Source organism: Mustelus asterias, chromosome 16 (assembly GCF_964213995.1).
Source record: "Mustelus asterias chromosome 16, sMusAst1.hap1.1, whole genome shotgun sequence".
Taxonomy (NCBI): Eukaryota; Metazoa; Chordata; class Chondrichthyes; order Carcharhiniformes; family Triakidae; genus Mustelus; species Mustelus asterias.
This window is the reverse complement of record NC_135816.1, coordinates 83,259,273-83,285,052: the sequence shown is the minus strand read 5'-3', so window position 1 is coordinate 83,285,052 and position 25,780 is coordinate 83,259,273.

Below are 25,780 nucleotides of genomic sequence, written 5' to 3'. Positions count from 1 at the left end.
CATTTGTAATATTGTGAGCAATTATGGGACTCGTATCTGAGGAAGGATGTGTTGGCCCTGGACTGGGTCCAGAGGAAGATCACAAAAATGATCCCGGGGACGAAACGCTTAGCGCATGAGGGGCATCTGAGGACCTGGGTTTGTACTCGATGGAGATTAGAAAGATTTAGAGGAGTTGAAATTTACAGAATATTGGAATGCCTGGATAGAGTCGACGTGAGGAAGATGTTTCCATTAGAAGGAGAGACTCGGATCGGAGGGCACAGCCTCAGAATAAAACTTTCGAACCGAGACGAGGAGGAATGTCATCAGCCAGAGGATGGTGAATCTATGGAATTCATTGCCAGACAAGACCGTGGAGGCCAGGTCATCGAGTATACTTAAGATAAAGAAAGATAGTTTCTTGACTGGTAAAGAGATTAAAGGTTCCGGGGAAAACGGGAGAGAATGGGTTTCAGAAACGATTGAATGGTGGAGCAAACTCGTTCGGCCGAACGCCTAATCCTGCTCCAAAATCTTATGGTCTTATGGTCTTCCAAATCAGGGCGATTACTTGCTCAGCCTAGGTGAAATGTAAACAGGCAAATACACAAATATCTACACAAAAGTTAAAGTTTTTTTTATTGTGAAGATATATGTGTTGTTCATAATTTTTCACTCTAAAACGATCAAACAATATGGGAGTAGAATCTATAGAAATAATCTATTTCTACACATTTCCAGCAGCGTTAACGCTGGCAATGAGATTAGAACAATCAAACAGATTAACTTCTGCTTTTCTACTGTCTATAGAACAGAAGCAAGGAGAAAGGCTGACCAGGAAGAACGTGCAGGGCTCTAGAAGAAGACCTGGAGAGTGACACTGGGTGAATTTCTCCTACAGAGAGCCAGCACGGAGGCAATGACCCCAATGGTGATTGCAATAAATTCGTGGAATAAAGTTCAAAAGGTTGCAGCATGATTCTGTTTTCTAAATTATTTTTGTGATCAACAGGCTCATGCGCGCTTTTAAATAAACAGGAGCACCTGACCTCGAATTAAAGCCGTCCCTCTATGTGCTGAATTGTTTCCTGCTGCATTAAACTGGAACTGATTTGTCTTCCACGTTGCGCAACCATTGTGTTTTATAATGTTGGTGCAATAAATGCACAATGAGACAGATTGAATTATTGCTGGTAACTGGGAGCTGGTGAAATAGAAAGTTATATTATATATTTTTATATAATCCAGTAACGTTTCTATACATTTAATTTCCATTTTATTTTGGAGGCTAATTGAGACTGAAGCTCGATAATATTAAACGTGAAATTTTATTTAATAACAAGAACAGATTCCATTATTTTATTGAGTATCCAACAAGGTCGGCTTATGATGAAAGTAAGGAGGTGTGGGATAGAGGGAAAGTTGGCCGATTGGATTGGTAACTGGCTATCTGATCGAAGCCAGAGGGTGGTGGTGGATGGAAACTTTTCGGACTGGAGGAAGGTTGCTCGCGGAGTGCCACAGGGATCAGTGATTGGTCCTCTGCTCGTTGTGATTTTTATTAATGACTTAGAGCAGGGGGCTGAAGGGTGGATCAGTAAATTTGCTGATGACACCAAGATTGGTGGAGTCGTGGATGAGGTGGAGGGCTGTTGTAGGCTGCAAAGAGACATAGATAGGAATCAAAACTGGGCTGAAAAATGGCAAATGGAGTTTAACCCTGATAAATGCGAGGTGATTCATTTTGGTAGGGCTAATTTAAATGTGGATTACAGGGTCAAAGGTAGGGTTCTGAAGACTGTGGAGGAACAGAGATCTCGGGGTCCATATCCAGAGATATCTAAAGGTTGCCACTCAATCGGATAGAGCTGTGATGAAGGCCTACAGTGTGTTAGCTTTTATTAACAGGGGGTTGGAGTTTAAGAGCCGTGGCCTTATGCTGCAACTCGACAGGACCTTGGTGAGACCACATTTGCAATATTGTGTGCAGTTCTGGTCACCTCACTATAAGAAGGATGTGGAAGCGCTGGAAAGATTGCAGAGAAGATTTACCAGGATGCTGCCTGGTTTGGAGGGTAGGTCTTATGAGGAAAGGTTGAGGAAGATAGGGCTGGTCTATCTGGAGCGGAGGAGGCTGCGGGGAGACTTAATAGAGGTTTATAATATGATGAAGGGGATAGATAGAGTGAGCGTTCAAAGACTATTTCCTCGGGTGGATGGAGCTATTACAATGGAGCATAACTATAGGGTTCATGGTGGGAGATATAGGAAGGATATCAGAGGTAGGTTCTTTACGCAGAGTGGTTGGGGTGTGGAATGGACTGCCTGCAGTGATAGTGGAGTCAGACACTTTTGGAAAATTTAAGCGGTTATTGGATAGGCGCATGGAGCACACCAGGATGATAGGGAGTGGGATAGCTTTATCTTGGTTTCAGATAAAACTCTGCACAACATCGTGGGCCGAAGGGCCTGTTCTGTGCTGTACTGTTCTATGTTCTATGTTTATTGTACGATTGATATTTTAATTCAGTCGCTGGGAAGTTGAACTTGAGTTGAAAGATTACATGGATGGGCCGACTTCCGACTCATTTCTTTATTCGAATGGTGATTATGTGCAGGGGCTCTATTTGTCAACGAAAAAACGTGCACGACAGTGAGATCTGCGCACATAATAGTCGCAGCAAACTTCCAGTCGCGCTGTCAATTTCGAACAGCGCAACATTTCTGGTTTATTTCAGCAGTGAATAGAACTTCGAGAAAGTAAACGTTTTTTAACTGGTGCGTCCAAACTCGGCATCGACAATACAGTATGAATTCCTCTGTTGTCCGCACATCTGGCCAAGCTGTTGAACACAGCCTGCAGAATGCGGTAGATAGGGAGCAAGGCTTTTGGGCGAGATTGCAATTTAGCTGAGATCTCTACTTAAAGTGATTAATTTAGGTTTCACCATGAATCAGCTACCCAACTGTTTCAGTTTCCCAATGCCTGCGCCTAGCGATACTAACCCCACCGCACCGCCCCCCCCCCCCCCCCTCCACACACACACACCCCGGCACCCGACAAAACTGCCAAGAAACACGGTTCAGCATGAAGAATGGATATGTGATGACTGCAGGACCGGATTTCGGGTGGACAGCTGATGAGATGAATATTCTGTATGCTCAGCAAAATGGATATTTATCATAGAATCCCTACAGTGCAGAAGGAGGCCATTCGGACCATCGAGTCTTCACCGACCACAATCCCACCCAGGCCCACCAAGATCCTGCTGATCACCTGACACTACGGTCAATTTAACATGGCCAATCATTCTAACCCGCACATCTTTGGACTATGGGAGGAAACCGGAGCACCCGGAGGAAACCCACGCAGACACGGGGAGAATGTGCAACCTCCACAGAGGCAGCGACCCGAGGCCGGAATTGAAACCTGGTCACTGGCGCTGTGAGACAGCAGTGCTAGCCACTGTGTCAGCGTGTCGCCCATTAGTAATGACAATTTGAAGACGAACATGATGTTTACAGCCAATTTCTCCGGTTATTCACGTTAACTGAAAGAATGTGAGTCGACCATGAAAAGAAAAGTTAATTCAGCTTTGAAGAAGCTTATGTTGAACTTGAATCGTTTTGACCCTCATTTTCCAAACAATCTGCGAATTAGTGCCCGTGGTGATTTCAACACTTGCTTCAGCTCGTCTCGGAATTTCCTCTGGGTCGCTGCATAAATACATGTGTTTAGACAGGAGCTCAAGTACTTCAGCATGGCCCCTGTTTCTGTGGCGATATATCCTGGGTTTGTGCGATCGCCTCGGTAATAAGTGGTATTTGCCAGTCTGGTCGTTACAGAGCTCACTGCAGTTGTCAGCCACAAAAATATAAAACAGGCTGATACAGTGAACAATAAAATGATAGATCTCCTTCGGTTGTCCATCTCCGTGTCTGTCTGATGCTTACTCTTCTGTCCCTTCAATTCCCTCCGGGCTCTGCTACTCACTAAAATGCGCCGCACAGTGAAAAGGTTAAGCAAAACAATTAAAGTAAAAGGGAGCCAAACAAGCCAGATGTAATGAAACCAGGTGTACGCAAGACCTGGAGTGGAAGTAAAAAAAGCTGGACTTAACTGACAGCCCCAGTGCACTTTGTTAATTATTTTCTCAGTTTCAAGTAAAAGGAAAAGAGGGATGTTCCTTAAAAAAACAAGCACCGATGCGATTGTTAGAACGACGGCTGCAGTGCTTTTGGTACAATACTTAGTTTTAAACTTCTGACAGCAGATTACTACAAATCGATCAAACGTGAAGGAAATGGTGAACCAAACAGTCAAGTCGAGGGTAATAGCAGTCATATATAGAATGATCCTGCACACGGGAGTTTGGGATAAGAATGGAAGTGGAAAGTGGTAACTGAATATATAATACAGCAATATATTGTTGAACATGACCAGCAGATCCGCTATTGCCATGGCCACAATGTACACAGAGATACATTTGGAAAGGCCGCAGTTTCCACGGGAGAGGATCACAATTGTAACCAAGTTCGCTGTAAGAAGGAGATAAATGTTATATCAGTTATTGATAGATATATATATATAATATACATATATATATATATCTATATATATATATTACAATATTACATATAGTATATATAGAATAAGCGAAAGCTGGATTCCGTGTCGGTTGCATGTGAAATACAGACTCTGAGATTCGACAAATGCATTTCTTTATCGAGCTTGCAAAAGAAACAGAGAGACTGTCAACACTAATTTACAACAAAAAGTTTACAATGGCTCACCAGGGATACCGATGCTAGCGAGAATCGGGTAATAAATTTCCTTTATCAGCAGAATAGCAGGTTTCCCCATTTTGTTTGATAAGAGGTGAATTATGTTGGAGTTGATAGACTCTGGCTGGCGTACAGCAGAACTGCGGTAATTGCCAGATCTTATATTTATTCTGATGCAAATCCTCCAGTGAGGAGGTTATTTCACAATTAGCATTAGTCACAGCCATTTGTCATGGACTCTGCTCAGAATGTGATTATATTCCGTGCCCAGGGAATAGCTGGAGTGTTTCGAAAGAAGCAATTAGAATAATATTTACCAATGGAAAGTGGAACCCGCTAGAACAACTTTTGTCCCCGTCCATGCATAAATGCTTCAGGAAGGTAATGGTCTTGACCTGCTCCTGCTTCACTCCTGTGCCCTACTACTTTCAGTATCTAATCCTGAAGCAATCAGGCTGCGTATGGACAGCAACCATTACTACTTTTTTCTTCACTCAATTAAAGAGCATTCCTTGATGCATTGAGAATACAGTACAGCTTCGTTCATGCTGTCATGGTCAATTTTAGCTGATGCAACTATTTCCCTGAGGACTTATTGTCCTCCACCAGTTTGTAACCTGTTTAGGAATAAATGAAATTATCTGAAATATGGTCCTTTGGTATAATATTCTTGGTTAGTTTCTCTGTAACTTACATTTAATTTGGTTAGAAAAAGCATTTATCGCGTGCCTACTGGAACCAGTGTGCTGACAGGAATGAACACGTTGATGAGATCTCCTGAAACAAAACAAGCGACAGGGTCTTGCAAATTCTACAAGAGGTTTGATTGGTTTTATATGTGGGGTTTTATGCGAATGAATTGATTTCATGTCTACTTTAAACAACGTAAGAAACAGGCACGTCCGGTCTTGAATGCTATTGCTGCTCATGTCGTACGCAGTGATGAACAGTTAGATATAATTTTGAAATGGTTTAGCTATTAAGCCAGGCTGACGCGAAGATGGATACTGAATGAAATCCTAATCAGCCTGGAGTAAGGCAGTGACACTGAAACTGAAGGACATGTCGGGCAATTGTCGATTGTATGCACCATAGTATCCAAATCACCACAGTGGCACAAGGGTGAGTCACTGTGTGCCCATGGAAGAGATTGTTGCGTCAGGGCCCGACTCCAGTACGAAACCTGTTGAGCTTGACCCATTCGCCGAGTGGGAGGTCGAATTCTTGGATTTCCAACGAAGGTTCATCAACTAAGTGCTGGCTCTTGGCTGTGTTGTTGGCCTTATGCCACAGGTCGTTCCACAGGTATGCAGCAGAGCTGCCTGACTCTTGCAGATCGTTCCAGATTGGCTGCCTTGAAAGATGCATTTGCTGGGTGGGTGGGTGATGCTTCTGCCAGTGCCAGGTCTGGAGTATTGTGTAGACTTTCTAGTAATCGTGCCATGCTAACTTCACAAATAATTTGTGGGGTGCAGTGTTGCAAAGCAAAGGTAGCCAATTTGTGTTTCTTGACAGAATTGCTTCGAAAATGTCCCTCTCGGTCTCATTCATCTTGTCACCAATTGTAGTGACAAATTGAAATGTGTAGTGCCAAGTGCTGTTCCAATCAAAAGCACAATATTCAGCTACTGTGTAGCAAAGACCAAAGAGGAGGTATTAAAGTTCTGGTGTTGGCTCGCCAACAGGTTCCTGGTGGTTTGTTGATGATATTGTTCCAGTTCTTCAATTTAGCTAAGACATACTGGAGGTGTATCATGAAGATTAGTGCCCTCTCCAAATCAACACCAAGACCGGTGATTGCAAAGAGTATTTGGATGCGATTGCCGTTTCGCGGGGCCTCGTTCTTGTTGACGTTTTGCATTGTCAAGGTAGTAGACACATGATACTGTTTGGCAGCACTTGGTTTGAGGCACCAGTTTTGACACTGCTTAAAAAGTTTCTTAATCGTCATTAAGCTTTACTAATATTCTTAAATATTCTCGCTTGGTAAGCAAAACAGGTGTCATCTGTGTCGAGGATCTTGCGGCTGCGCATGGCTCGAGGTCACTTATTCACAGGGTGAACAGATTGAGGGCCAGTACAGATCCATCAGGAGGGCCATTTCGTCACCTCTTCCGTCAGATGGCTTTGGGCACGATTCAGTCTGTTAGCATTATAGAAAACTTGACCGTCGGCCTTTGTGCCAAACCGTGTCGCCGGCTGCTCTGAAGTTGACAAAGATGATTCTGGTTTTCAGGCGCCTTTGAATGCAAACTTTATTGTCGGAAGTGAGGGCAATACCTGGTCTTCTGTACTGCGCTCCTTTCGGAATCCAGTTTGTTGTCCAGATAGTGTATTATTTACGTTTGTTTGGATAAGGTGCAAGATGACCCTCCCTAGATGTTTATAGCAAATATGTAACAGATAAAGCGGTCTGCAATTGAAAGCTTGGGGATTACGATGATCTCAGCTTTCCGCCAAATCTTTGCCAGTTGCTCCGCCTGCGTGATTCTAGTCAGAAACAAAGAATCATTTTGCCGATTCAGGCCAAGGTGTTGAGGAAGTTCAGTGTGGATTTGGTCCTATCCGGCAGATTTGGCAGGGTTCAGTTTGCTGCTTGCTGATTGGACTTCATCTGTGGCTTCGGCAGTTTGGCCTATTCTTAGGGTCGTTTCCCTTTTGAAGGATCTCCATTCATACCAACACTGCTTCAATGGTTCGATATGGTGGGAGCTCTGCCACTTTTGACAAAGTGGCTAACCACTGCACTCGACGAGATGTAGTATCGTTTGGATATTGCAGGTTGCTGTCCAACAAGTAGTTGTTGGGTAAGTTTCCAACCTTCCCAGCCAGACTGAGTGCATTCCAGATCACTGGTGATCGATTCACAGCGAATGCGGCATGCATTGCCCAGTCTTTCAACGAGGCAGTCCGCGATGTCTGAATCACCAGGTTATTCAAATTCTTTGAGGAGTTTTCGGCATTCACAGTCGAGATAAGGACTGTACCTTGGACGAAAGCCACGCGCAATGTTTGCTTTGAGTCATGGAGTAATAGAGGTTTACAGCATGGAAACAGGCCCTTCGGCCCAACTTGTCCAAGCTGCCTTTTTTTTAACCCGTAAACTAATCCCAATTGCCCCCATTTGGCCCATATCCCTCTATACCTATTGTATCATGTAACTATCTAAATGCTTTTTAAAAGATAAAATTGTACCCGCCTCTACTACTACCTCTGATAGCTTGTTCCAGACACTCACCACCCTCTGTGTGATAAAAATTCCCCCTCTGGACACTTTTGTATCTCTCCCCTCTCACCTTAAACCTATGCCCTCTAGTTTTCGACTCCCCTACCTTTGGAAAAATATATTGTCTATCTACCTTGTCTATGCCCCTCATTATTTTATAGACCTCCATAAGCTCACCCCTCAGCCTCCTACTCTCCAGAGAAAAAAGTCCCAGTCTATTCAGCCTCTCCTTATAACTCAATCCATTAAGTCCCGGTCGCATCCTCGTAAGTCTTTTCTGCACTCTTTCCAGTTTAATAATATCCTTTCTATAATAGGTGACCAGAATTGCACACAGTATTCCAAGTGTGGCCTTACCAACGTCGTACACAACTTTAACAAGACGTCCCAACTCCTGTATTCAGTAATCTGACCGATGAAACCAAGCATACCGAATGCCTTCTTCAGCACCTTTGGTAGCCTTAAAGATGGCCTCTTTTAGATTGGGTGCAGCTGACAGATTTCGACAGGTGGCCAGTGACAGATTGCCAGCACGCTTTGCGATATTTGTTTTTGGCTTTGACCAGATGAGAGTATTGAGGAGCCCGATGCTGACTTTTCGAAAACTCATTAAGGTCATAGTTTGAAACGAATATCACGAGAGTGCGGTCATGAGTATAACTTACTTCCCGATAAAGTACCTAATTGTTTTCAACTGGTCCTGCTGATGAGGCTCGAATCTGCTGCAAACCAAATGGAAACATGTAGAAACGCAGCATGATCTCCTTGCTCCAGAAGTGAACGTATGCATACTCTTAGCCTGGTTCGTGTGCTCGGTGAGCAAATCGCCGGAACATCGTTCCACTGGGTTCCTTCTTTTTTAATTATGCAATTAACAGAGTAAAATATAATGAATGAAGAAGATTAATTCCATCTCTAAAAAGATTTGGTTTCAAGGTAAATGTCCGCAGAGTTCAAAATGCATCAAATCCCATAACATATTCTATAATGTTCTTTAATTTCCCTCGGTAATGTTTATGCACTGATACCTCAACCAGATTGCACCCGGCTCCAATTCATTCCAAATATTCAAAATCAGAAACAGAAAATAAAAACAAAACACTGTAAATGCTTGAAATCTGCTGAGAGAGAAACAGAAAATGTGGGAAATTATAGAAAATATACAGGAAATTACAGAAAATCCTGAAATTATAGAAACAGCACATACGGTAAATGCTCTGTCAGTAAGGCAGCATGCATAGGGAGATATATTTTCTCTTTGTACGTATTCTGACTGACCAGATTATTTCGAGTTGTTTTTGTTTCAACTCCCAATTTGAGAATTTGGAGTAGTTTCACCTTTTCTATGCAGCCAGCTGACGGTGAAGAAATTAGATCTAAATGTGATGCATCCTCCTGATTCAAAACCGAAGATTGTGTCCCTCAACATATGGTTATGTCCAATATGTAAATACTTCTCTTTTCGCATCACATCGAGATACACAAAAGCTCACTAAAAACACTCGAGTGCTCTGCTCCATGATATAACCATTTTAAACATTGGTTGTTGCCCCGCAATATTGAGCGCCAGAATCTCAGTTCGAATTTCCAATTGATGAATCCTCTCCAGCTCTGGGACCCATCTGTTATAAGATGAAGTGTTTGAGAAATCACAAGATGTGATGATAGCTATTCTCTGTACAAAATTCAGAATTGTTGAAGTCATCTTCCATCACTTTGCTAATGATTGAGGACAGACTGACCTGGCAGCCGTTGAGTGAACTGGTGTTTACTCTGCTTTCTATACACAAGAGAGAAAAATACATTTTTCCACGTTGCTAAGTAAATGTCGGTATTGGCGCTTTACTGGCAAAGCTTGGCTCGTAACGCTAGCTGAGGTACAGACATTCACCATTACAGGCAGGATGTCAATAAATCACGTGGCATTTCCTTTATCCAACGCCTTCGTCTGTTTTCTTTTTCATTGATCACGTAGAATAAGTGGAAATGGCTGTAGTTTGACATCTATGTTTCTGGCAATCTCTGGAGAAGGGCAATATCCATCAGCCACATGGTACGCCCATATCACGATGCTGACAAATGATTCAGCCACACATTTGTGCTGATGGGCGGGGTTTGCCAATTATTACAGTTGGCTATGTTTTTAGACCTTCCGCCCCTTGTTACTTGTGTAATTATCAACCACGACTCGGGGCGGAATTTTCCTTTCCCGCCCGCCACGGAAACCGTCAGGGATGGGACAGGGCCATGCAAAGGTCCGTTGACCTCGCATGGGATTTTCCATTCTTGAGGCGAGCGTGGCAGGAAAAACCAGCCCTCGATGTGTAAGACTGCAGAACGTTGATCAATCCTTTGGTTGTAGGACTGCTTCCCTCTCTCTCTTTCGCTGGTGACATTTATTTTGCGAGTATTGCTCCATCAAGCTGACACTATACAGAAGATATAATTGGTGCACTTTTTTCCAAAAATACGCACCCCTCATTATTTGAAATCACGGGGGAGATTATCCGACCTCCCAGCCGAGTGTATCCCGCCGGTGGGATGTGGCATGTTGTTTCCTCGCGGGAGGATTCTCTGGTTTCCTCGCTATCAATGCGGATTCCCATTGGTGTCATCCCACGCCGGCGAGAAACACGCGGGCTTGGGTCCACTTCTGGCGGTTACAGAAAATCCCGCTGGCGCGAACTGCCGAAGAATTTCGACCCACATCAGGTTCTACAGATCTTTGGCGCTATTATCACCAATAATAATACTAAGTGTCCAACGGGTGGGGAAAAGGGAGATTTACCCGCACGTTCTTTGGGCATACTTAATTGACCGATTTTCGGCAGTCTGGGCTCCACTGAGTGCATCGGAGGATTCAAGCCTGTAAATCGAGAGCAAGGAAAAATCCCGCCCCAGAGGCCGGTATCACCGCGCTGAGCGGGCCACTGCCAATGTGTCAATTTGTTCATGGGGAGATGGGGGCATACGCACTGTTACCCTGCATCACCCCACCAAATCAACTGCCTTCAGATGTTTTCACAGCAACCACACCCCCTCCTCCCCCGCCCCCCCCTCCCCCCACATCATGATCGCGAGCTTCCCAACACCCCTCTCGGCCAATCTCTGGCTTCCCAACGGGCCCAACCGCTACCATACCCGCCCCCCAAATCGCCGTCTGCCCTGATCACCCTCCTCCCTCCCACTCCTACGGATCCCATTGCAAGTTGTGCAGTGTGTCCTCCCACCGCCACCATCAATCGACCCGTCCCCAGGAAGCCTCCTTGGTCCAGCATCCTTTTTCACAGTACCCAGTGGGCGGTGCCATGTTGCCCGACGGGCATTACTAGGGTGCCACAGCCCAAAGGGCCACCTCCTTCTCGCGACCTCCGAGTGGGTGGGCTCAGCGACTGCTTTCCATACCAGTGGGTTGATGACGCCTGGCCCCCGTTGATGGGGATCTGCTTTAATCCCCGCTGGTGGGAACATCTCCCTGGCTTGAAGGGGGGACCTCTCCCAGCGATGAAGGAGGACGGGCAGACACTAGCGAGCTTGAAAAATACTGTCCCGGGCTCGCTAATTATATGGCAATATGAATTCTTGAAAAATGTATGTGGTCGACTCGCCATCGGTCGGATGCCGGTCGCGACTCCTGCTACAGACCCCACAGATTTTTCCCGGCCACTACGCGAGCCAGCCAGTATGCCGGGAGAATACCCCCCCCCCTCCCCGCACCCCCCCCCCCCCTCCGCCCGCCCACCCCCGCCTAATCATTGGGGAAAAATTAACATGTTAAATGGGTGAGACAGTGGCATCAGGTTTACCGCACAGCGCCAGGAACCCAGGTTTTATTCCGGTCTTGTGTGATTATCTGTGGTAGAGTTTGCATGTTCTCCCCGTGTCCGTTTGGATTTCTTCCGTGTGTCCGGTTTCCTGCCACAGGACAAAATATGCAGGTTAGGTGGGTTGGTCGTGCGAAATTCGTTTCAAAAGCTGAGTAGATTAATTAGATATGGCAAATGTGCACCGTTATGGGTATAGCGTGGGAGGTAGACGTGGATAATATGCTCTTTCAGAGTCGGTGCAAATTTGATAGCCTGAATGCCCACCTTTGCATCGTCGGGATTCTGTTCTATTAAACAAAGAATTTAGGACATTTTTTAATCATTAAAAATAGCAAGGCAGGAGTATTTTTAAGTGTCAGTTAACAGTAATGATCAGTAATTAATTAACGGTAATGAACAATAAGAGGAGAAAGCTTACCTCGAACAATTGAACAGACGGCTGACCACCCCTCCGGTGATAAAGCCGTGAAGCCAAGACTCTTGAAAATTGGAAAAAATGTAAACAAAGATGGCTTCTCGAGACCTTTATTTCATCCTTAAAGATGTTGAAATTACATCATAGCTAACAGCTGGAAATAGCCACCAGGTCCATAATGACACAACAATGAAATAAGAGCCAGCCCTTTGGTGTTAGGTAATTATGGGCGTTGTCTTAAACTTAAAACAATGACTCATCTTAAACTATATCTCTTATCCTGAGCATAACTATTGAAAAATAATTGGCAAACATAACTGCCTGTCATTTCTAAACTAACCCTCTTTAATAAAAGACTGTTCAGTTATTCAGTAAAATCTAGAACTTCATGTTCCCTCTGCGGCCTGTCTGCAAAATCAGCAGTTGATAATTCTCAAGCTTTAATAACTGATACTTAAATCAAATATTGTGTTTATGATTATAAAAGTTTCAAACTTTGGTGTTGCATGTTATATTGCCAGCCACACTCATCCATCGATTGAGCGACTGCTTATTTGTCAATTGTCTCACATTTAAGCCTTGCTATTTAACTGCTCTTTCTCGCTTCCAATAATGCAGCAACGTTTTTAGATCTTGAAATGACTTCGTTTCTCAATATTACCATAAAATGCTTCATACTTTGATAAGTTTGTAATGCTAAACAATATATTGATTCACACAACAAAATGACAGTCACGATAATCTATTGATTTTGCAACTATCATTTTGTCATGCCTGGTGCTACTGCTCGCATTCCGTCTTTCAATCTTCGTTCAATCAGGGCTCATCTCTTAGATCAATGGTAACGCTTGAGGCGTATGGCAAACTGTGAGGTTACAGGTTGGCGCCGAATACAAGTGAACAGTTCCAGATTGCACAAGATGCCCCATTTTGAGCTGCCTGAAATTTTCTACAACTAATCATTTGCGCATGGTGATTATGCCACTCAACAAGCTACAAGGCAACCTCATTTCTCAAACAGGACTGTTTCTTCACAAAGGCTGTGCAGCGATAATTCATAGAAATTTTAACAGTTCGATCTGCAAGATGCATACCTGCGAAGACTGAATTCCTACCCCCACTCCCCCACCCCACCTCCCCCTTTTGCTAATTCCTTAGGCGGCAGCCACAGGTCGGTCAAGCTGATTTGTTTGCTTGGACTCTTTCAGATCAATCTGTATGTTCTCAGATCAGGTTTGCTGAAATACATTCAGAGCACATTGTCTGCACTCTTTGAAGTTGTGTTCAGGCTGAAGAATTACTGATTCAACTGTTCATGTGGGGCAGGATTGCTAGATGATAATCACCAGGCCGCCCTTGCCCATGTTTGACTTGATGCTACGTGACCTCATGCATTTTCTGTTTCTCTGCCGCAGATTTCCAGCATCTACATTATTTTGCTTTTATTTTCTGCTCCTGACGTAAATTATATAGAATGAGTTGGAATCGGGTGCAATATGTTCTGATATATCCGTGCATAGAACATCCGCGATGAAAAAATTAAAGACTGTATGGAATAAATTATGGAATATGATGCGTGTTAAACTTTCCGATGGTCACAAAGAAATCAAATGTTTTTTACGCAATAAATTCATCTCCATTATGCTCCATATTCTACTCTGTAAATTGCTTAATTTAGAAAAAAACGGAACGCAATGGAACAATCTTCCTGTAACTTGCGCATCTCACACAATAATGAGGTTAGTCGTATCGAGACGTTCACTTCTGGCGCAAGCAGACTCTGGATCCCGGGTCTGCATGTTTCCTTTCGTTTTGCATGAAGCTTCCAGCATCTTCAGCAGAAACAGCTGAAAGATATTAGAGCCACTATCGGTAAATGAAATACCCCCAAGAACGCACTTGATCGACATTCCTTTCAAGCTACATAGTAAGTCCTAACTGATTTTCCGAAAAGTCAGCTTGACCAATAATCATCCACGTTGGGCTCCTTATACCTCTCATCCGGTCAAAGCCAAAAAAGAACTGCCGCAAACCATGCTGGCAATCCGTTACTGACCAGCTAGCGAGGTCTGTTACCTGCACCCAATCTAACAGATCCTAATCAATAAGGCATACACCCGCTTCGCCAAGGCCATCATTAAAACTGCCAAAGCAAGCAGTCCACGTGGGTTTCGTGCAACGGACAGTCCTTGCCTCGACTGTGAATGCCAAGAATTCTTTAAAGAATATGAAGAAACTGGCGATTCATATATCGCCGATTACCTAACTGAAACACGTAACAATACGTGTTCCCACTCGCTGGGAAGAGGTCACTCGCGATCTGGAGTGTACTCAGTAGAACCGTGATTGATAGAAAGAGTGCACAAAACTCCCGACCTGCTACTGGTAGAAGACATCACCCAACCACTCAGCAAAAGCGTCATTGCAAGGCAGCCAAACTGGACGGACTTGCCTGAGACAGGCAGTTCTGTTGCGTACCTGTGGAAGGACCGATGGCACAACGGCAACAACGCAGGCCAGACTAGCACCTGGTTAATTAACCCTCTTTGGAAATCAAAGGCTTCGTCCTCCAGCGCAGCATATGGGAGGACGGCTTCGCACTGGCTTCGAACTCTAAAAATCTCTTCCATTGGGCACACTGTAACCCATCCTTGTGCAGCTGAGGCGAAGTGCAAACAATGGTGCATATAATCGACAATTGCGCCGACCTGTATTCAGTTTTGGCGGATGAGGAGTTCCTTCGTTCATCCACATTCGTGTCAGTCTGGACAACTAGCAAAATAATTCAAAATGTCTTATCTAACTGTTCATCGATGCATAGAATAGACGCAGTAAAAATACTTAAGAACTGACGCGCATGTTTCTTGCACTGTTCTAAATGGATAAATAATCAATTCATCCTTGTATCACCACACCTATAAAACAAATAAAACTCGTGGGGAATATGCAAAACTTGCCGCTTGCTTTGCTTCAGCAGAGCTCATCAATGTGTTCATTCCTGTCAGTGCACTGGCTTCAGTAGACACGCTATAAGCGTGTTGTCTAAACAAGGTACATGAAAGTTACTGAGAAACTAATCAGAAATTCCACACCAAAGGACCATATTTCAGATATTTTCAGTAATTTCTTAACAAGTTGCACACTGGTTGGAGGACCAGAAACCCTCAAGAAAATAGTTTCATAAGTTAAAATAGACCTTGGCAGCATGAATGAAGTTGTACTATATTCTCAATGCATCAAGAAAATCTCTTAACTTAATGAAGAAAAAAGTAATGGATGCTGCCCATACACAGCCTGATTGTTTCAGGGTTAGACCTTGTAAGGGGTAGGACAGAAGACTGAAGCAGGGCCAGGCCAGGACCATTTCCTTCCTTCATCATGTATGTATAGATGGGGACAGAACGTCCATTAGCGGTTTACACTTTTTAATATATATTATTCTAACTGCTTGTTTCTAAATTCTCCAAATACTATTTCGACTACTCCCTGGGCAGGAAATATAATTGGATTCTGAGGTGAGTCAAGTTGCGAAACAATTGTGACTCATACTAATTGTGAAATGACAACCTCACTGGAGGACTGATATCTGAATCAACATACGTTCCCATCAATTATCGTAGTTCAGCTGTGCGCCAGCCAGAGTCTACCTGCTCCAACAGAATGCATCTATAATCAAAGAAAATGGTGAAACCAGCTATTCTGCTTTTAAAAGAGATGTATTACCCTATTCTCGTTAGCATCGACGTCCCTCCCTGGTAAGCTATTGTAACCTTTTGTTCGTAATTGGCTTTAACCGTCTCCCTGGTTCTTTGGCAAGCTCGATAACGAAATGCATTTATGGAATCTAGGAGTCTGCAATTCCTTGCAACGGACACGAAGCCAACTGTTGCTTTTTTTCATTTTTCGCTGATATATATAAAATATATGTGCATAATGTAATAAATATTTCAATAACTGGAATGGTATTTCTCTGCTCTTTCTTACAGTGAACTTGATGGCAATTGTGATCCTCTCCAAAGGGAATTGTGGGCTATCCAAATGTATCTCTGTCTACCTGATGGCCATGGCAACAGCAGATCTACTGATCATGTTCTTAAATGTATTGCTGTATTATATATTCAGTTACCACTTTCCACATCCTTTCCTATCCCAAACTTCCGAGTGCAGGATCCTTCTATATATGGCAGTTGTCACCCTCGATCTGTCTATTTGGTTCACCATTTCCTTCACATTTGATCGATTTGTAGTAATCTGCTCTCAGAAGTTTAAAACGAAGTACTGTACCAGAAACACTGCGGAAATCGTTGTAACAATCGTGTCGGTGCTGGTGTTTTTAAGGAACAACCCTCTCTTATTTTCACTTCAAACTCGGGTAATAATCAACAATGTGCACTGGGGTTGTCAGTTAAGTTCAGCTTTTAATTCCTCGCCTGGAGGTATAGCGTCCTGGTTTCATAACACTTGGCTTGTTTGGCTCCCTTTTACTTTAATTTTCTTGCTTACTTTTTTCACTGCGCGGCGTCTTTTAATGAGCAGCAGAGCGCGGAAGACGTTTCAGGGACAGAGGAGTGAGGATCAGACTGACACGGAGATGGAGAACAGAAGGAAATCCATAATGTTATTGTTCACTGGATCAACCAGTTATTTATTTTCGTGCTGACAACTACAGTGAGCTCTGTAGCGGCCAGGCTGGCAAATATCACTTATTATCGAGGCGATCGCACAAATCCAGGAAATATCGCCACAGAAACAGGGGCCATGCTGAAGTACTTGAGCTTCTGTCCAAACACATGTATTTATGCAGCGACCCAGAAGAAATTGAGAGATAAGCTGAAGAATGTAGCGATATCACCATGGAGACTAATTCGGAGATTGGTTAGAAAATGAGGGTCAAAATGAATCGAGTTCAAAATTAACTTGTTCAAAGCTGCATCACCTTCTGTTTTCTTTGTTGACTCTCATTCTTTTTTGGTAATGGGATCAACCAGAGAGCTTGGTTGTAAACATAGTTTTCTTCTTTAAGTTGTCATTATTAAAGTTCATTTTGCTGAGTGTACAGAATTTACAACTTAGCGGTCCGTCCGAAATGCACTCCTGCGAACATCTCCAGTCCGTTCCTCATCCTGAACCTGTTTCTGGGCAGTTTTCTTTTTCACACGGTGTTTACTATCGTTGGGCGCTGGGATGGGGAAAGTAAAACAGCAGGGAAGCTGAGTTATGCTGAAACCTAAAACAACCGTTTTAATTAGACAGCTCAGCTAAACTGCTATTTAGGCGAAAGACTTTGCTGCAATTTTACCGAATTTTGAGAATGAGTACAGGCCATAACATTGCTGTTCAGCAGTGGGGTCAAATGGGCGGATAACAGAGGAATTGCTCTTATATTGTAGATAGCGATGTTGGACGCGCCAGTATAAACTGATAACTCTCTTCCAGTTCCATTCGCTGCTGATGTACACCAGAATTATTGCGCTGGTCAATACTGACAGCGCTATTGGAAGATTGATGTGGCTATTATATGCGCTGATGTCACTGTCGGGCACATTTTCTCATTGATAAATGGAGCACTTGGACAGGGTCAGCGTTTGACTTGGGAAATTAGTCGGAACTCGGCCCATCGTTGTGAAGTTTCAACTCTAAGTTCCCAGCGACTGAACTAAAACATCAATCTTACAAGGAACGGTGTCTGGCACTCAGTAAAACAATGAAATCTCCTCTGGTTGCTGATTAAAATTCATGATTAATATTATTGCACCTCAGTCTCAGTCAGTTTCCCAATTAAATGGGAAAACAAATGTGCGGGAAAAAAATTGAATTATAAAAGTATATATCATAATATAAGTCTCTATTTCTCAGCTTTCAGTTCTCACCAACAACAATTCAAGCCGTCTCAATGTGTGTTTAGTTCAGCAACATTATAAAACACAATGGTTGGACATTAATGCGAAAGATCATTTCGATTATATCGTGTTTTCTCTATTAGTTCTTTGTGTTTCTGCGCAACTTGAAAGACAAGTCATTTCCCAGTTGGATCAGCAGGAAGCTATTTACCAGATAGAGATATGGCTTAGATTCGAGCTCAATAGTGCCTGTTCACTAAAACACCCGAAAAACTCAGTAAATCACAAATAAAGTTACGAAAGAGACGGTGGAGCAACCTTTTTGACTTTTATCCCTCCAATTTATTGCAATCACCATTCGGGCCGTTGCCTCAGCGCCGGCTCTCAGAAGAAGGAAATCACCCAGTGTCACACCCGAGCCTTCTCCCCGAACCCTGCATATACTTCGGGTTCCGGGCTTCTCTTTTATTCTATTCCATTGGCACTAGAAGAATGAAAGGTGATCAGTTTGATGTCCCTATGCTGCAAAATTGAATTCACTGCCTGCGTTAAAGAAGAAGGAAATCTGCGCATAAGGATCATCTCTGTAAATTCTGCTCTCGTATTGTTTGCACTTTTCAGATTGAAAGAAAAAAACAGATTTCATCATAATGAAGAACTTTTATTTGTGTATCTATATTTATGTGTTTGCTTATTTCCTCTTTACCCTCGGCTGAGAATGTATTCACAATGATTTCTAAGGATATGGTCCACATTACTTAAAAAAAAACCTCATAAATACACAAAAGGCTGAGCGCAATGTTGATAGTTTCATAGAAGCATAGAATCATGCCATCTTTGCAATGCAGAAAGAGACCATTCGCCCATTGAGCCTGCACCAACGACATTCCCACCAAGGCCGTAACCCGATATATTTACCTTGCTAATCTCCTTGACAGTAAGGGACAATGGAGCATGGCCAATCAACTAAACGCACACATTTTTGTACTGTGTGAGGAAACCGAAGCACCCAAAGGAAACTCACTCAGTCAGGGCAAGAACGTGCAAATTCCATAAAAACAGTTTCCTGAGGCTGGAATTGAACAGGGGTCCTTGGCGCTGTGAAGAAATAATTGAAATTCGAAAGGAGTTGAATAAAGGAGAATTAATCTCAAATCAAACGCAGTAATGTTGGGAAAGCTCAGTCGCATTGGCTAGTTTCAATTAGCGGAACTATGGAGTAAAAGTTATTTTGTCATTTTGAATAATGGACCTGAAATCTTAATCCCCCTTCTTCTGTTCACACATGCTGCCAGATCTGCTGAGTGTTTCCAGCACCTACTTTTATTGTTTCGGATGCCCAGCGTGATCAGTATATCATTTTCTGAACAACAAAACAATTTCTCTGCGGGGTTTGATATTGAAAAAAAGGGACTCAGCAGAGGGAAAGAATCAAAGAATCATTGAATATCACTCAATCCAAGTAAATATATCTCGGCTCCACACTGCAGTTTGGGGAAAACATCATTTTCAGCAATAAGGAGAGACCCGAGTTACATATTATATGAATTACACCTGTGTGTGCTTTCAGAGAAAAATCTCACCGAAAGGATGAATTCAGCTCTGAGCTTGGGGCTTCTGATTTGAGAAGTTCAAAAGGTAACAAACCCACCACGGCCGGAAATCGAACACAGGTCAACTCCTTTAAAAGCAGCTTTGCGCACCACTACATCACTTTCCCTGAGCGAAAAGGATTTGTGCAGCAAACATATCTCAAAGAAATTAACAAGACTGTATTCCAATCAAATAACGCTGATGCTGAGCCGCAGAAAACGATATTGGTCCCTAAACTACATCCCAAATACCCGCGCAGGCAAATCGCACGTCGCATATGCACGTCGGGACGATCAGGAAGCCGCAAGGAAATAATCATCGAGAAAGTATGCATTGGGCTATGAAAACGGAAGCCAGCCATTAGAAAATCCCAAAATAACCACAGTGCAGATCCACAAGCCACAATCGAAAATTGGAGGAACGTGCTTTGTGTGTGGAAAAAAAAGGGCATATTGCGAGGGAATGCTGTAGTAAACTCGTAGAAAATGACCAGAGTTACAATTGTCACTACCACCACTGCCACAGGTTCGTCATGTCAGAAAAGGATTGCTAGTCGAAATGGAGGGGTGGGGGGCGGGGGGGAGGGGGGCGGCGGCGAAGTTAAGGCAGGCCAGCGTCTCGAGTGCACAATGTCACCCTCTGAGGTTCAACCCCAAGACCACGCATTAATGCAGCAATTATAACAGCCCGTCATCCAGATAACAGCAGCTGAGTTGCAGAAGGTGTTCGGGCAGTAGGAGTGATAAACAACACTCGAGACTATGGATCGAGATCTTTGCTTGAAAATAGAATCGGTGTAGGGTCTTGTCAGAGGCGAAGTAATGTTGAAACTTCAGCTAATACAAAGACTCACGAAGCCTGTGTTCCAGTAAAAGACGTATTTTTATTTGACCAACGATCGATCGGAGAATGAGCATTGGGTAGGCCAATGCCTTACTGAAAGAGATGGCCTTGAGCATTCCAACACCACTCTGAGGTTTTCTTACGTTCATCAAAAAAGTTTTTACATTTCTCCAGTTTGCTTTCCTCGCCATCTGGTAGTTATGAACGAGTCATTATTAGAACGAATCAATTCTTGTTAACAATTGTCATATACCTTAGCCAATTGCATTCTACCTTCTGACACCAAGGGATTTCATTGGCCCATAGAATCCTGATGCGTCTTCCCCTTGTCGCTTCGCAATCCCAGGCGCTGAGCTGCAAAGGTCAAGATAGTGTTCCCACACAATCTTCCTTGTGCCAATGGTTGAACCAGGCAGCTAATATTCTCACGTCCGAGAAAACTGTCATTTCAGCACAGCTTGAATGGCCCTTTTCAGAAAGTGGCTTTGGGAACCAGAATGTTTGTACCTTTTGCTTATTAAACTATGCACATTCTGTGGTTTCATTGTTCCAAAGTCTTCATCCCATAATGCCTCGCAGCAGCCTACCTTTGGCTAAAATGTACAATTACATTTTAAAATCCAAAATACATGTTTAAATCAGAAATAATTGTTCAAATCTCATACTTATTTAAAACTCTTACAATATTCATACTGTTTTCATGTAACCAATTCCCCTGTTAGACTGTGAGTCTGATCTACGGTAATTTCACTCAGTGCTGGGAGTTCTGTTATGTCTTAAATTCCTGAATATTTGAAATTTCTCTGACCTACTGTGAATTTCTCCAACAAATCTGAATTGAGAAGTCTAAAAAGTAGCATGCTACAATGGCTTAAAATTGAACCACGTCAACTCCTTTAAAAGTAGCCAGGCGCACTACTACACCACCACCTCTGAACGACAGGTTAAGGAGGTGTGTATTGTCTCCAGCCAGGACAGTTAGGGAGATTTTGGAAAAACACAGGCAAGTCTGCGGATTACAGATAGTGTGACATGTCATAGTGTAACCTGTATTTAACCGTCTCTCCATTCACATTGTCTGCACCTGTAAAGATTTGACTACCTGCTAAGACTCGCATTCCAATCATTATCGTGTAACTGAGTTTGTGTCTATATATGGCCTGTTTGTGAACTGAACTCTTCACTCACCTGAAGGAGGGGCAACGCTCTGAAAGCTGTGCTACGAAATAAACCTTTTGGACTTTAAACTGGCGTTGTGAGGCTACTTAATGTGCCTGCCTCAGTCCAACGCCGGCAACTCCACATCATGACTACCATGCTGAATGGCTGATGTGGCTGTGAGTCATTTGGTAGAGTTAATTGACTGGCTTAGCTGACTGCCAGTCACCCTTTAAAATCCGTGTTATTGGCTAAGAAATGCGGCCAGTCACTTGGCAGTGTACCCTGGTTCGCTGAAAGCACTGCCAATCATATTTTGGACCTTCCTGATTGTCTGAAGCGGTTGCAAGTCACCAAAAGCCCATCCCCTAACCTTCCCATCTTGGGACACGAAGGGGAAAATTAGCATGGACAATCCACCGAACCGGCAGTCCACACTTCTTGCCCGATGTTTCTCTGACCTTTGTCATGTGTGGTCTGGGAGTTCGTGGATATATACTCAGTTCATGGATAAGAAACACTTTGTCAGAGCTCTGACGAATGGTCATCTAAACTCGAATTGTTGGCTCTATTTTTTTTATTCGTTCATGGGGTATGGGCGTTGCTGGCGGGGCCAACATTTATTGCCCATCCCTTAGGGCATTTAAGAGTCAACTATATTGCTGTGGCTCTGGAGTCACACGTGGGCCAAACCGGGTAAGAATGGCTGATTTCCTACCGTCAAGAACATTAATTAACGAGATGGGCTTTTTGCGACAATCAACAATGGTTTCATGGTCATCATTAGACTTTTAGTTCCACATTTATATCGATTTCAAATTTCACCATGTGCCCTGCTGGTATTCAAACCCGAGTCCCCAGAACTCGGGTTTGAATCGGAGTTTCAGGAGTAATTGTCCAGCAACAACATCACTAGGCCACTACCTCCACTCTGCTCTTCCCACAGATGCTGTCAGACCTGCTGAGATTTTCCAGCAATTTCTACTTTTGTTCCTCATCTCAGATCTTTCCAGGATTAGAGCCACCCCTGTTCAATCCCCAAACAATTTCGAACACTCACTAAGTTCCATCCCTCCCCGATTATAGTTACTCACTAGTTTCACTGCGTCATGTATCGAATCTCCCAGTTTTGAATGCTGCCCAGTTCCGGACCATCCCCAGTTCAGGAAACTCTCGAGTTGTGGACACTCCCCAGTTTTGAACGCTTCCCAGTTTTGGACTCTCCACAGTTTTGGAACTTCGGTTTAACTATTAAGTTTATTTATTAGTGTCACAAGTACGCTTACATTAACATTGCAATGAAGTTCCTGTGAAAATCCTCGAGTTGCCATTCTCCGGTGCCTGGGTGGATGCACTGAGGGAGAATTTAGCATGGCCAACGCAACAAGCCAGCATGTCTTTCACTTTCAGACTGTGGGAGGAAACCGGAGCACCCGGAGGAAACCCACGCTGACACGCGGAGAACTTTTAGACTTTGCACGGACAGTGACCAAATTGGGAATTGAACTATGCTCCTTGTCACTGAGAGGCAGCAGTGCTAACCATTGTGCCACAATGCCGCCCACCCTCCACAGTTTAGAAACTTCCACAGTTTCAGACAGCCCTGTTTTGGAACTCTCGGTAAGCAGTCTCACAACACCAGGTTAAAGTCCAACAGGTTTATTTGGTAGCAAATACCATAAGCTTTCGGAGCACTGCTCCTTCGTCAAATGGAGTGGACATCTGCTCTCAAACTGTGCACAGACACAGAAGTCAAGTTACAGAATACTAATTAGAATGCGAATCTCTACAGCCAGCCAGGTCTTAAAGGCACAGACAATGTGGGTGGAGGGAGCATTCAACACAGGTTAAAGAGATGTGTATTGTCTCCAGACAGAACAGCTAGTGAGATTCTACAAGCCCAGGAGGCAAGCTGTGGGGGTTACTGATAATGTGACATAAATCCAACATCCCGGTTGAGGCCGTCCTCATGTGTGCGGAACATGGCTATCAGTTTCTGCTCAGCGACTCTGCGCTGTCGTGTGTCGTGAAGGCCGCCTTGGAGAATGCTTACCTGAAGATCCAAGGTTGAATGCCCGTGACTGCTGTAGTGCTCCCCACAGGAAGAGAAAAGTCTTGCCTGGTGATTGTCGAGCGGTGTTCATTCATCCGTTGTCGTAGCGCCTCCATGGTTTCCCCAATGTACCATGCCTCGGGACATCCTTTCCTGCAGCGTATCAGGAGACAACGTTGGCCGACTTGCAAGAGTAAGTACCGTGTACTTCGTAGATTGTGTTCTCACGTGAGATGATGGCATCCGTGTCGATGATCCGGCACGTCTTGCAGAGGTTGCTGTGGCAGGGTTGTGTGGTGTCGTGGTCACTGTTCTCCTGAAGGCTGGGTAGTTTGCTGCCGACAATGGTCTGTTTGAGGTTGCGTGGTTAGTTTGAAGGCAAGAAGTGGGCGTGTGGGGATGGCCTTGGCGAGATGTTCGTCTTCATCAATGACATGTTGAAGGCTCCGGAGGAGATGCCGTAGTTTCTCCGCTCCGGGGAAGTACTGGACGACGCAGGGTAGTCTGTCCACCGTGTCCCGTGCTTGTCTTCTGACGAGTTCTGTGCGGTTTTTCGCTGTGGCGCGTCGGAACTGTTGATCGATGAGTCGAGCGCCATATCCTGTTCTTATGAGGGCATCTTTCAGCGTCTGGAGGTGTCTGTTGCGATCCTCCTCATCCGAGCAGATCCTGTGTATTCGGAGGGCTTGCACCCGTGTTTAGGGTGGAAGCTGGAGAAATGGAGCATCATGTCGTTATCTGTGGGCTTGCGGTACAGTGAGGAGCTGAGGTGACCGTCCTTAATGGAGATGCGTGTGTCCACGAATGCAACCGATTCCGGAGAGTAGTCCATGGTGAGTCTGATGGTGGGATGGAACTTGTTGATGTGATCATTTAGTTGTTTCAGTGATTGCTCATCATGACTCCAAAGGAAGCAAATGTCATCGATGTTTCTAGTGGATAGCATCGGTTGAAGGTCCTGTGCGGTGACGAAGTCTTGTTCGAACCTGTGCATGAAGATGTTGGCATATTGAGGTGCGAATTTTGTCCCCATGGCTGTTCCGTGTGTCTGGATGAAGAACTGGTTGTTGAAGGTGAAGATATTGTGATCCAGGATGAAGCGGATGAGTTGTAAAATTGCATCTGGAAACTGGCAGTTGACGGCATTGAGTACTGAAGCCGTTGCAGCAATGCCGTCATCGTGGGGGATGCTGGTGTAGAGTGCCGAGACACCCATTGTGACGAGGAGTGCTCCTGGTTCAACTGCTCCATGTGTGTTGATTTTCTGTTGGAAGTCCGTAATGTCACGACAAAAGTTGGGGGTTCTTTGTACAATGGGTTTCAAGATGCCCTCGACGTAGCCGGAGAGGTTCTCGCACAGGGTTCCATTTCCTGAAACGATGGGACGGCCGGTTGTGTTTGCCTTGTGTATTTTTGGGAGGCAGTAGAGATCTCCAACGAACTCTCCACAGTTTTGCACGTCCCCCTGTTTTGTAGTCTTCCCAGTTTCAGACGATCCCCAGTTTTGGAACTTCCCCAGTTTTCGATGTTCCCAGATTCGGGTGCTTCCCAATTGTGGCCACTCAGCTGGTTCAGAATCTCACTGGGTTTATATCCTAACGACTATTCAGTTGCCCCACAGATCAGACTCTCACCAGTTTGAACACTCACCAGTTTGAACCATCACCAGTTTGAACCCTCACTAGGTTTAACCCTCACTAGATCGGGACGTTCTCATGATTCTGACCCAATCAGGTTTCGCTTCGGTCTGAGCCAATATGGACACTCGCAGATTTCAGATCCTCCCTTGGGTTGAACATGATCCACGTTTGGATTATCCACGGGTTTGAGCCCTCCCCGATTTGGACGCATATAAGGATCGGACATAATCGTCACCTGTTTCGAACATGCATATAAATGTAATTTCGCAGCAGGAGAATACCATTCTGCATTTTGAGGCTGCTCTGCCATTCATTCAGATCATGACTGATTTCGTTGTGCTTTGAATTCCACGTTCCCATCTCCCCGCGACAACCCTTGATTCCTAACACGAACATATCCACCTCAGTCTTAAAAATA